The sequence below is a fragment of the Tachypleus tridentatus genome, chromosome 5 (genome assembly GCF_004210375.1).
Source record: "Tachypleus tridentatus isolate NWPU-2018 chromosome 5, ASM421037v1, whole genome shotgun sequence".
NCBI classification, from domain to species: Eukaryota; Metazoa; Arthropoda; class Merostomata; order Xiphosura; family Limulidae; genus Tachypleus; species Tachypleus tridentatus.
Genome location: NC_134829.1, coordinates 48739442 through 48752506, shown reverse-complemented (window position 1 = coordinate 48752506; position 13065 = coordinate 48739442). Strand labels below are relative to the sequence as shown.

Below are 13065 nucleotides of genomic sequence, written 5' to 3'. Positions count from 1 at the left end.
TTTTGCAATTTGAAGTCATTATTGAAAAGAAGGTAGTCTATATTTACTTCGATTATTTGATGGTTATAAAGTTTCAGTGAAAAAAGTTTGAAATGCGTTTAGGAAGTATTAAGGATTACAACATAGGAAATTTGAGATTTTTGAGATGAGAAAAAGTATTTTTTCCGTATAAATACGGAATATTCAAAACAAATATTCAATATATTAATTGATAAACCTTTATTTTATTTTATTAAAATACTTCACTAAAAGTATGATTTTTGGTATTGGAGCGACTGATGATATTAACTGAAAGTCTACCAAATTTTGTGAAAATAAACACATTGTATAGAAAGTTAGAAGTATCAAATCGAAAAAGTATTTAAACGAGTACAAAGAGGTCACGTGGTTGGTCAAATAGACCAAGACAGTATTGACCTTCTCGCCATGACCATCCCTTACTGCCATATCCCATCCCTTATGATATTTATAGTAAATTACATTCAAAAAATAAGTAAGCTACTTTTTATTAATGTAATATTAATTAATATAGCATAAATTTATAGCTAATAATCGATATTTTAATTGTAATTAAGTTTTAATTTTATAAAGAAATATTTAAAATATCCTGAATTTCTACGAGTCGCAGAAATGTGAATTTTTTCTCTAGGTATCCTACTCTTTTATAACTTATCACCCTTCCAAGAAGTACGAGATTTAACGCAAATTATTCATTATAATACTATCACCGCTCAGGCAAAGCATAATTTTCATTCCTTTCAATTTTGTTTGGTTGCATAGCGATCAAATATAAAATCAGATCCTTCTTGCCGTACCCACGTGTCACATTCTCTCTTTCGTGGTTTGTCAATAATTCTCTCAGACGTTCAATTCTATATCATTTTAACCTATAGATACCCAAAGTTTTAACCTATCAAAAACATATTATGTTACTATGTTTTCTGTAAAGAAAAGTGGTATTTTTTTTCAGTACAAACTTCCTTTTTGCGGGAGAGACCCCGTGGGAACAAAACGTATACTGAAAGAGAAACTGACGTGTTGTGGGTGTAGTAATAACAGTCTAGACGTTTGATGAGTATAAACATTGATAATTATTCTTATTAAATATTAACTAAATCATTCATCGAATACAAATTCCATGGCAATGAATTAGAATACGAATGTTTTAATTTTCCTTATTAGAGTATTCAAATACAAATACAATTATCAATATTTCCCAAACTGTACCAAAATGTAGTCGAATATGAATACCCAATGTTTAGTACTAACAGACTTTGTTAACACGAAACAAGAACGAGGATAATACATAAAAAATAGCTTTTAATATCAAGAATACATACATGAAATAAAACCTTTTAACAACCAAAATACATAAAATTAAAAAATAAAACATTTAACATTGAAACTCATCCTATTTAGGAATATTCAGCTACTAAAAGTGTCTTAATAAAACACTTATGATGTTTGGTAACATAGAATACAAAAGCAATTAAAATATAAACGTTCTTCGTTAAAATTAAAACATTTCAACCAGATGTCATCTATCGTCTGTAAATCAGGTCAGTACTCTACAACCACATTAAAACTTATTGTATTACATGGTTATTAATCCGTTCCAATCACTTGAGAGAATTTGAGATGGCTACTAAGCTGCTTTTTATGGTACATAAACATTTCTTACTCTCTACTGCTAGATCTGGTCATAACAAGACAATGTGCAAATATGGTAAAAAGACTATTCTTACTTCAGGAAAAAACACTTCCAACCTGCTGAAACAACTGCCTTTTATATATTTTGATTGCTATGAACAACGTTCTATGTAAATTATACAATACAATATCAATTTGTTTGGAGTTAAGCACAAAGCTACACAATGAGCTATCTGTACTCTGCCCTCCTTGAGTATCGAATCCCGGTTTTCAGCATTGTAAATCCATAGACATGCCACTGTGTAATGGTGGGGGGTGTAATATATAATGATAAACTAAATTTCTCATGCGTGTTAAATTTTTATTATTCTTTTCATTTATTCAGTATTATCTGTTTTTATTATTTTAATTATAAAGTATATTCTATGTTAAATAACTGACATATTTTTATTGTTATAAACTATATCCTGTAATTGATCTAAATTTCTCTTATTATTAACAATAGTCATCATTTTTATTTATTATTATGTTTTTTATTTTCTTGAATAATAAATACAGAAGTCTACAATGTTAGTTTCAGCATGTTGTTGTTACTTTTCACTTCATTCTAGTATACACATAATCTGCATTTTCATTCATCGTCCTTTCAATGAAACAATGTTTAGAAAACTGTGCTTACTAAATATTTCAAACAGAAACCATTAGGCACATCGAGTTTATAATTTTAAGACATCTAAGTCTGTTAATTTCATATACTATTGGTAATTTCATCCGCTAATAAACATTTCTGTTTGATCCAGTCAAAATATCTTTCATTAATATTAGCAATAAACAAAGGCTAAATCTACATTTTATCTCAGATATAGTGTGAGCCTTTTTGTTGCACTTATCCTTTCATGAAAATGCACTTTCTGCCATCCATTTAAATGTTGAGATTTAAACATTCTTTCACGGGTATTTATGAAAATAACAGGCACATTACATCGTCAATTACCACTTTGTAGTATAGTAATCAGTCTAAGAAGTGGCACACGTAAATCAAGAGTAGTCTTTTTAGATTTGGAATGTATAGAAATTTGCATAGTTTGTCCACCAGTGTTGCTTGTGCAACAGATGAGCTAATATTTCAAGGGAAATAATTTAGTGATAACTAAATCAAGCCCGCGAACGGCATGAGTGTATGTAGCAAATGGAATTATAATACACAGTTAGTATTCTTTTTAAAATCCTGATAAAGTCTAGTTTATCAGTGTTGTGTAACTTTGTCATAGAGACCACATGTCAGTTCTATGATGGGCCAATTTTTTTTACAATAGAATGTCTGTGATTTGTTGGCGATACGTTTCAACAATAATAAACAAACAACACTCAAACAGTTCCTTTAAAATAATATATCAAAATGATCAAAACATATATATATATATAAATGATCCTTATGCTTTTGGTTATCAGTCTGGTTCAGTTACTTTTGAACACAACTGACAAGCCGAATTAATCTTCTATACTCAATTATTACAATACAATATTGGATAATTTTACTTTAAAAATTATCACTGACGGTCTTTATGACTAAACCTACAATTTTGCAGTGTAGATTTATCCATCAAACTACATTTTCGACACGTATTTATACCCCGGCAGAGGTCTAGAATGTTTCACACACACAACTAGATATTATTATGCAATAATACTCAATTAAAACAACAAGAAAAACTCAGATGATTCTTGTAATATGACTCAACAGTATAACAAACATTAATTAATAACAACTGAATTACACAATGTATGATTTGTAAACAAACTTGCGATAAACTATTGGATCTAAAAGTAACTACATTTTACACTCACGCTATTTTTGAACTGAAACAATCGTGTATATTTAACGTACAGCATCTGGGGTCTATAGTAAAAATGGCCAAGACAGAGAATTGTTCGGTCTCCTCTGCAGAGAATAACTCATAATGTCATTGGGTCAATTTTAGAGACTGCAAGAGGTTGACTACATGCTTGATCTATATTCTGGTACAAACCATTGTATATAAGTTAGCTGAGAACTGAGAACTGGGTAGCATGATTTTGAACAACTTAAACAACCAAAGAAATTCACACCATTCAAGTAGCCATATTCAACAGTCAACTGTATGTTGCGTTTTGCAAAGTGCTGAGTTTGGTGAAGACTCGTACTTCACTTATTAACCCCCAACTTCATGGTTTTGCAGAATAGGTAATTAAAAATCCCAACTAGTTGCTTGTGAAACTCTTTTATTTTAATTTCCCTCAAAGCTACTCGAGGGCTATCTGCGCTAGCCGTCCCTAATTTAGCAGTGTAAGACTAGAGGGAAGGCAGCTAGTCATCACCACTCACCGTCAACTCTTGGGCTATTCTTTTGCTAACGAATAATGGAATTGAACGTAGCATTATAACGCTCTCACGGCTGAAAGGACGAGCGTGTTTATTGAGACGGGGATTCGAACCTACAACCCTCTGATTACGAGTCAAGCGCCTTAACCACCTGGCCATGCCAGACCCATCGCAAGTGCACAATTCTTTACTGGAAAATTATAATTTTAACCTTTCCTTTTTAAATTCGAACGTCGCAGATTCGAATCCCCATCACACCAAACATGGTTACCCTTTCAGCAGTGGGGGCGTTATAAGTGACGATAAATCCCACTCTTCGTTGGTAAAAGAGTAGCCCAGGAGTTGGTGGTGGGTGGTGATGACTAGCCGTCTTTTTTCTAGTCTTAAACTGCTAAATTAGGGACAGTTAGCGCAAACAGCCCGCGTGTGGCTTTGCGCGAAATTAAAAAAAAAAATCGTTTTTAAAAGACTGGATAAAATTTCTACAATATCTATTTTTATAGCTTTCCTATATCAGCTTTTAAAAATCGTTAGTGTGTCACTGTTATCACCTTAAACATATGTATATTTGTGAATTTATTTTTCAAATTCGTATTACTATTAAAATACATTTTTAAAAATCATACTTTTTTCCTTCAATTATTTGGTGTTGTTAATAACGCGCTACCTAGTGAAAACTGATTATATTACCATGAATCGTGACCATGACGACGGATAATGGAAGGCTGAGAAAATTAGCATTGTGCTCAGGAATTGCTGCTGGTGTCGCCTACTTAGGTTATTCAATAATTAAATCAGCATTTTGTGAAATCGGTATTAGGTCTGAGCAGAGGAAAAGTAAGTGGGACAGGAACGTCAAAAGTCATGTCATGTGGGTTTTGTTGATTTGGGGTTGTCTACGGTATTCATTACTCCTCTTGGATTGGTTGACAGTATTATCAACATTAATAATGAAATATGCGTGCCATTTATCTAGTATTTTGGTGTTCTAAGACAATTACCTTCTCAAACCATGAATTATAATTTATTTTTACATACTTTATATTTCTAATCACATTTGTAAACAAATATCACAAATAATAATAATAAACATAAACTTTTACTATAATATTCTAAAAATCGGAAAACAAAATGGGATAGAAAACAACATCGAATAAAAACAACGTTTCATTACTGTTAATTTAGAGCTTGCAAAGCATTAGGCACTTTGGTTACTTACGTAATGATTATGAGTCATTAAAATTTTCAATATTCCTTGAATTGTTAATGTAGTTTGACTTTTTTTTTTTTTTTAACTATTCATATGTTCCATAGGGGTTGAGCAGTGAGTTTGCAGAATTACAAGGTTAAAGTCATGGATTTGGTTCCTGTAATAAACAGAGCATAGATGCTTCATTTAATAAGCTTTGTATTAGAGAAACAACTGCAACTTTTTTGTGTTATAATACTGGATTTCTTGGATAGGTTGTAATGTTAAAGCACCAGTTTTCTTGCTGAGGTGGTATTTCTAACAAATGACTCAGGATAAAATACTTCATTTAACTAACAGAAATGGTGGATGAATGCTAACAATGAAAATTAAGAAGGAATAGGACCTTTAATGACAAAATGTATATTATCTAGTCAATAATTCAAACATAGCCAGCAAAAAACAACAACTAAGATTACTGTAATCTTGGTCTTTTTCTAGTGTATTTAGAGGAGCATAATTTTATTGATAAAAGTTTTGTTTTATATATATATATATATTTCAATTTGAGATATAGAAAAACTTTTGTTTTGAAACAACTGATTTGCTTAGAACACAATATCAACTAATTGAATTTATTGGTGAATATAAATACTAAATGTTTAAAAATATCTCTTTTTATTTCTCTGCACATGACTTGTAGAGTCAACTTCTTTATGAGTTATCATATTGTAATTTTTTGGAATGTGTTTTATAAGGTTAATTATTATATCTTCAAAGTGATTTTTTAGACCTATGAAGTATTCTGTAGGTGTTAAAAAAACATATGAAAAATTCTGTATAAATATAAAGTTTGTTAAAGTTTTGTACCATTTAAACTAGTTCCAATTCATGAGCCTGTCTTGAAGAGTGAGGGTTGTCAGACGGATCTAATTATCCCTGTGACAGCACAACCAGGTGCACTGCCTGGAACTTCAGTACGAGACAGGATCAGAGAGCTGAACCTCAAGGCTCGAGAATTTAAGGAAGCTGGACTTAAATATTCCACAAAAGACAAATCAAAGAGTCTGCAAAATAGTCCATGGACGTCTCCAAAACTTCAGAGTCTGTAGGCAGCAGTTCTTCCCATTACCAACAGAACAGTATACCAAAAGCTGTATTTCAAAGAGACCTGTCTCCAGATGTATTCGATGACAGTGAGGAGACTTTAATTATTAAGCAAGCCGATACTCACCTACCACCACTGACAGAACCAGAAGAAGTGCTTCATGCACAGCTAGAAAGTCTCTACAGTAAATCTAGAATCATGACTTTTAATGAAGCAAAAGGTTTAGTAACTTTGTTGAGTTCAAATGATGAAGAATTCCTGATAAAAGTGCTTACAGTAATATCCAATTGTTCAGTTTACCCTGCAAATCAGGTAAGCCTAAATATATTCAGTTAATACAATGTATTTGGCTCCCCCAAATTATTAGGAAAACTATGTATTCCATTAATGCAGTTAATATAAGTTTTTTTTTCAAACCTACAGTGCTTTCAGATGAATGTTTTGGCTTATCCTGTTATTTAAAATTTATGTATTCAAATCATATCACGAATATAATCTATTAATTGCCTGAGTAATCTTTGACAAAAATAGTGTTTCTGTTAAGTACAAGTGTACCATATACTATTGTTGAAACCACTTTTACATGTTACAAAACATAAAGTAAAGAAATAATCACACAAATTATATTAAATCAGTCACTTTCTGTATCAGTTAATGGGTTAACTGCAATACTAACGATACTGTAATTTTAGGGTTAGCGTTCTGTTTCATATTTTGAACATCCTAGTTGTACTATTTATAACAGCACAATAATAGCTTTGAAAATGAAAATGGAAAACAATTTGTTGTAGTATATTTTGTCTGTAACTTGAATTTTTGTTGCAATAGGGCTTTTTGGATATTTTGTTATTCTATAACACAAAGCATTTGTCGGTTATTTTGTGTACTTTTCAAATAATGATGACACTAGACATGTTTGAAGATGTTATAAATGTTTTAGAATAAATTATTGTGCTAACAAATTAATAATGGTGTGAAGAATGAAGTCGTTTGTGAAGGTTTCAGAAAGATTTAGTAACAAGTGAATTTTAATACAGATTATATTGCATTATTAGTTATAGTGAGTTAACTGCTGATTTTGGTAACAGTTCAATTCGATGGTATGACTCCAGAAGACTGTAAGTTAAGGGTAGGCTTAAATCCGCTGTTGTAATTGTTTAGAAATAATACATTTTAATTTTTGAAAAAAGTTGAAACTCAGTTAAGTTGGTTAGTTTAATTTTCAAATGCACAATACAAAGAAATACAGTAGAAAATTCGGCACTTTGAGAGTAATATAATATTTTAAACTTTATTTATTTGTTAAATTTTAATGAGAAATAAGATAACTTTTGAGGGAAATAAACATGTTTAGCTGGTAGTATAGTGATAGGAATAAACACCATCTTTGTTTGATATATGTATGTTAAATGTATTGTACGATGTTTTTCAGGATCATCTTGCTGATGCTGGTTGCCCTCTAGTACTCAGAGATTTAATCATTTCTCCAGAACCGACAGTTCAAGTATCTGTTGTGCAAGCAATAGCTAGCTTAGCCAACAGTCCAAAAAACCAGGCCACTCTTCAGGTAATTTTATTTATGTCATTTGGTTTTAATATAACATGTACATTTCTGGTGAGTATCTTGTCACATGCACGAATTAATCTAAAACAGAGGCAGGCTGTGATGTAACTAGTAATATAGCATCAGCTAGAGATTACACATGACATTTTGTGGACTGTATTTAAGAAAAAAACTCTCCTCATTGACAAAAATGAACTTAAAACATAGCGTACCTTAAGAGCATTACACAAGTTATACATACATATGTGTACCATACCAGTTTACCTGTTTTGATTTGTATCTTTTGTTGGTTAATGTAATTGGTTCTAAATAAATAACTTGGAACATTTTTTCTTGTAGATGTTGTGTATGTAAAATGAACCACAATAAAAAAGTGATTCATTTTTATTGTTTTGCACAAAGATAAATAGTTTTTTTTCTTGATTTTTATGAATTAAAATTTGTCATTCATTACATGTTCTTTCAGACGACAATCCTGGTGCTAAAAGCTATATTCTGTTTGAAATAAATTAGTAAAACTTCTGAACATTTTCCAATTTTGAGATATCTATTTCTACCTTTCTTTTTCTAAGATTCTAGTTTGGGATATTGCAATACATATAAACATGTATACGTTTTTCAAAAATTATGTATGTATATTATCAGGTCATCCCATAAGTAATGTTTGAAAATTTAATATAGAAAGTGTATCATCATTTCCGTCTTTGTAAAAGGTTTTAATGACTAAAATATGTGGTAGGACGTGTAAAAAAATGTTCAGACAGATAAAAGAAACTAATCCAACTCCACTTTTTTCAGATCATTAATCAAATAAACCCTTATGGAGATGGATGTGTCTGAGGAGCACATTAGGCATATAATGATTTATGAGTTTAAAAAAGGCAGTAGAAACTACACACGAAACATTCAAGGTGTTTATGGTGTAGAGTCTCTCAATGAAAGAAAATGTTGAAGGTGGTTTCAGAAGTTCAGATCAGGTGACTACAGCTTAAGAGATGTGCTATGTTTGGGTTATCCTGTTGAATTTAATGATGACTTGCTGCTGGCTGCACTTGATGAAGATTGTGTTGTAACAATTGAAGAATTAGCTCAGAAGCTTAATTCAACCCATTCAACAGTTCACTATTGTCTGCAACTGTTTAGAAAGGTGTGAGAATTTGGAAAATGGGTCTCTCATGATTTGACAAAAGCCAACCTTAGAGCAAGTGTGAAAATTTGCACTTCTTTGCACTCTTGTGAATGTAACTCACCTTTCATGGAGAGGTTAGTGACTGGAGAAGAAAAATGGACATTTTATAAAAATGTTAAGTGCTGCAGATGATGGTTCAATGCAGGTAAACTGGCTAAAGCACAGCTCAAAATGGACCTCCACCCTAGGAAAGTCTTGTTAAGCATTTGGTGGGATAGTGTTGGTGGGATCCAATTTGAGTTGCTGCCACTCAATGTAACAATTACATCAGACTTCTGTTGTCAACAGTTTAAGCACTTACATGTTGCATTGAAAGGAAAGAGGCCTGCTTTGATCAATCGTAAAGGTGTTGTGTTACACCAGGATAATGCACGGCCCCATGTAGCAAAGATTGCATCTACAAAGATTGAAGAGCTAGACTGGGAAAAACTTCCACATCCTCCTTATTCTCCAGACCTTGCTTCATCTGATTATCATCTATTCTGAAGTTTGCAGAACTATCCTGATGGAAAAGAGCTTGGAACACATGGAGATGTCAAAACTGCCCTCTCTACATTCTTTTCCTCCAAACCCCAATAATTTTATAGAAGTGGCATTCAGAAGCTTGTGAATCATTGGCAGGAAGTAATTAATAATAATGAAACATACATTATTGATTAAATAACATTAAAAGTTTTTGAAAGCCTTTCTCTTTTTCTGAACTAAAATCAGACATTACTTAAGGGATGACCTGATATATATATATGCACACACAAAAAATAAAATGAACATATGATGAACTTGATATAGAAATTAAAGCTTCACATGTATTAAAGTCATTTATTTCCAGTTACGCATTTCATGCTTCACTGATCACACTGCATTATAAAATGGCGGGAAAATACAGAACGTTACAATGTTCGATTGTTGATGAAAACGTCATCAGAGTCACGTGATTTGTAAAGCTTTCATAAAATTATTCATACCATTAATTTAGAGGAATTTCATTTAATTCTGGCTTGTATTTATGGATAAAATGTTTCTCCATAGTTTTTCTGGTTTGATCACAGTCTTTTCCAACCTTATAGAATGGTATTACACTGAATTTCGGGTGTTTTTGGGCTTCTATTTCAATGGTAATACTATTTTTTCAAAGGCTATGTGTGTTTGTATATCTGATCTGAACATTTCTAACCATTGATTTTGGAGATTTTAAATCTATTTGATGAAAAGAGCACATTATGAAAGTATTGGATTGAATTAGGTTCTCTCTTCTTTTTTTGTGTTATTAAATATATATATTGAATTAGATTATCAAAGAAAATTTAAAACATTTTTTATGGTGTTTATGGTCCACCAGGTGTGTATTCCGGTTTTGTTGAGAAATGCTACTGATCCAGAAGCCAGTCCTTATTTACGGGCTCTGAGCTTAACAGCTCTTACCAATTTGTCACTTGGGAAAGTAACTGTAGCTCCATATATTGGTAAACTTCATTTTTTATTTAAATTGTTGGAGGAAGGAAACACTATTAAAATCCAGGCTCTGAAACTTTTAAACAATCTCTCTCTCAGTCCCGACATGGTTCCCTACTTGCTGGCTACTAAGGTGAGTTGTTTTCAAATTATTTTGTACTCCTTAACTAAAATACTTGAATATCTATTCTGTATAGAATAGTTTTGTGGAGACTCTCAAATTTAAATAACTAAAATCATTTATCAAAATAAAAGCTGGATTATATGTACTCTCATTTACTAATTTGCTTCACTGTGGCCCAGTGGTAAGTGTGAGGGTCAGAAAACTAAAAACTGGGATTCAGTAATCACGGTGGGCACAGCACAGATAGGCCACTGTATAGTTTGTATTTAAAATTGCAAACAAACAACTAATTTTTATGGAGTTTGTTATATAGGGTGTGTAGAAATCTGACTGTTAAATAAATAAAACTTATGCTTGAACTTTTACTTGAATGAATTGACTTGTAAATGGAAAAATCTAAACACTGGAATCCCTCATTTTAGAGACAGAGTTTTTAGTGCATGAATTAATTTCTCTAGTCTGTGTTGTTATGTCTGTTGAGAATTAAAGGCACAAGATTTTATATTCCCAGTTTTAGTAGGAAGAATTTTATTGTGAATTATAAGTTATTCCCTTTGTCATTTCTAGGTAAACGTTTTGCAAGGGCTTAGAGTAGAAAATCTTGGAGATTTTCCTGTTTGATCATGTTCAACATAGAAGGGTTTTCTTTGTTGTAATGCTTTTATTTAGTGCCCTCCAATAAATGGCATGCTGGATAACAAGGGTGACAGAGATATTACACTCCAACTCTTAACATTCCTGGGCAATGTGGCAACCGTAGCAGTGGAGCAAAAACTGAGCACTCAAGATTTACCTGCTGATGATAAAGCACCGTCTCCTGAGATGCTTTATTCTACTCTCTTTGGTCTTCTGGAAAAAGATGTTATCTCAAGGAAGATGTTGTCACTGTTAGCTAACAGTGATGAAGAGATAAGTGCCAGTGCTCAGAAAGTTTATGATGTTTTGAGTCAGTTATAAGAGTAGAGTCTAGTGATAAATTTAGTTGCAACTGTTTCTAGTCAGCCTTTGATGTTATAACAGTTAAACAGTTAAGAGTTTTCTGATACAAGAGACAAGTTCTAATTTTGAATATTCAGTCATGTGAAATGATACTTCTACTTGTTGGATTAAGCATACATTATAGTAAACTTTCTGTAGTTAGTGGTTTTAAATCTATATTTGACCTTTTACTTAGAAAATCATATGATATTGATTGAGAACTATCTCATAGTTAATGATTGCTTCACTTCCCATTTTTAAAACCATGAAAACTTATATTATTGCTATTGTTTAAATAGTGAAATAAATCAGCTCATTAGTATCTAATAATTTCTCTACCATAAACAGTAAATATTAAACATCACAATTGTTTTGGTACGTTGGTCACCAGTTGTAGTTTTAATGTGATCACTTTTAAAACTTATATATAAGTTTTGACAGAGAGACTTCCTGAACTGTAAGAATTATTATGCTGACTGTCAATTCCTGAGGTATAAAATCTTTGAAAACATCTTGTATTAGACTTTATTTCTCATTTTAGGATGTTCTGTAATATAGATTTCTTTGTATGTATGTGTGTGGTATTTAAGAGAAAGAACCATAATACCTTCAGGTAAGAATGTGTTTGTCATTCTTTCTCTTTAAGCCAAATAATGCTATTACTTACCTTCAGTAATATCCAAACTTCAATTTTATTTCTTTTACAATTATTTTACATGGTTAGATCTTGTTTATGTATCATTGGCTTACATTTCACTAAAATTTTCTTATTTTATAGGGCAGTGAAGATTTAAAAACCTGTATTGTATTATAACTGTTCACGTGGGGTACTTACTAGATATACTTCTACAGGGTCCCCAAAAGTATTCTGTTTTAAGAGTAACTAATATTTGTATTCCTTGCTTTTGAAGTTCATATGTCATGCCGTTTGTAGCCTACAATGTACACATTACTTTTAATAGTTTCAAAGTATTATAAATTATAAGGAGAGTGTAGGTTAATGAATTTTAAATATTGTGCAATTTTATCTGTTAAAAGAATAGTGCAGTCTTATAGGTTTAAAGGATAGTGCAGTCTTATGGAATATAAGAATAGTGAAGTATTATGATTTGTAAGGATAGTGAAGTATTATGATTTGTAAGGATAGTGCAGTCTTATGGGTTATCAGTATAGTGAAGTATTGTGATTCATAAGGATAGTGCAGTCTTATGGGTCATAAGGATAGTGCAGTCTTATGGGTTATCAGGATAGTGAAGTATTGTGATTCATAAGGATAGTGCAGTCTTATGGGTCATAAGGATAGTGCACACTTATGGGTTGTAAGGATAGTGCACACTTATGGGTTATAAGGTTAGTGCAGTCTTATAGATTATCAGGATAGTGCAGATTTATGGGGTATAAGGATAGTGTAGTCTTATGAGTTATAAGGATAGTGAAGTATTAATATTT

At 31.6% G+C, this 13065-nt stretch overlaps 1 pseudogene across 1 annotated transcript; it reads left to right on the top strand.

The window, feature by feature from the left end:
- Positions 1 to 4716: 4716 nt before the first annotated feature.
- Positions 4717 to 11671, top strand: LOC143251116 (uncharacterized; annotated as a pseudogene). The gene is made up of 5 exons (XR_013028506.1): positions 4717 to 4849; positions 6084 to 6621; positions 7742 to 7876; positions 10402 to 10647; positions 11308 to 11671. The product of XR_013028506.1 is annotated as an uncharacterized LOC143251116 (transcript).
- Positions 11672 to 13065: the final 1394 nt, after the last annotated feature.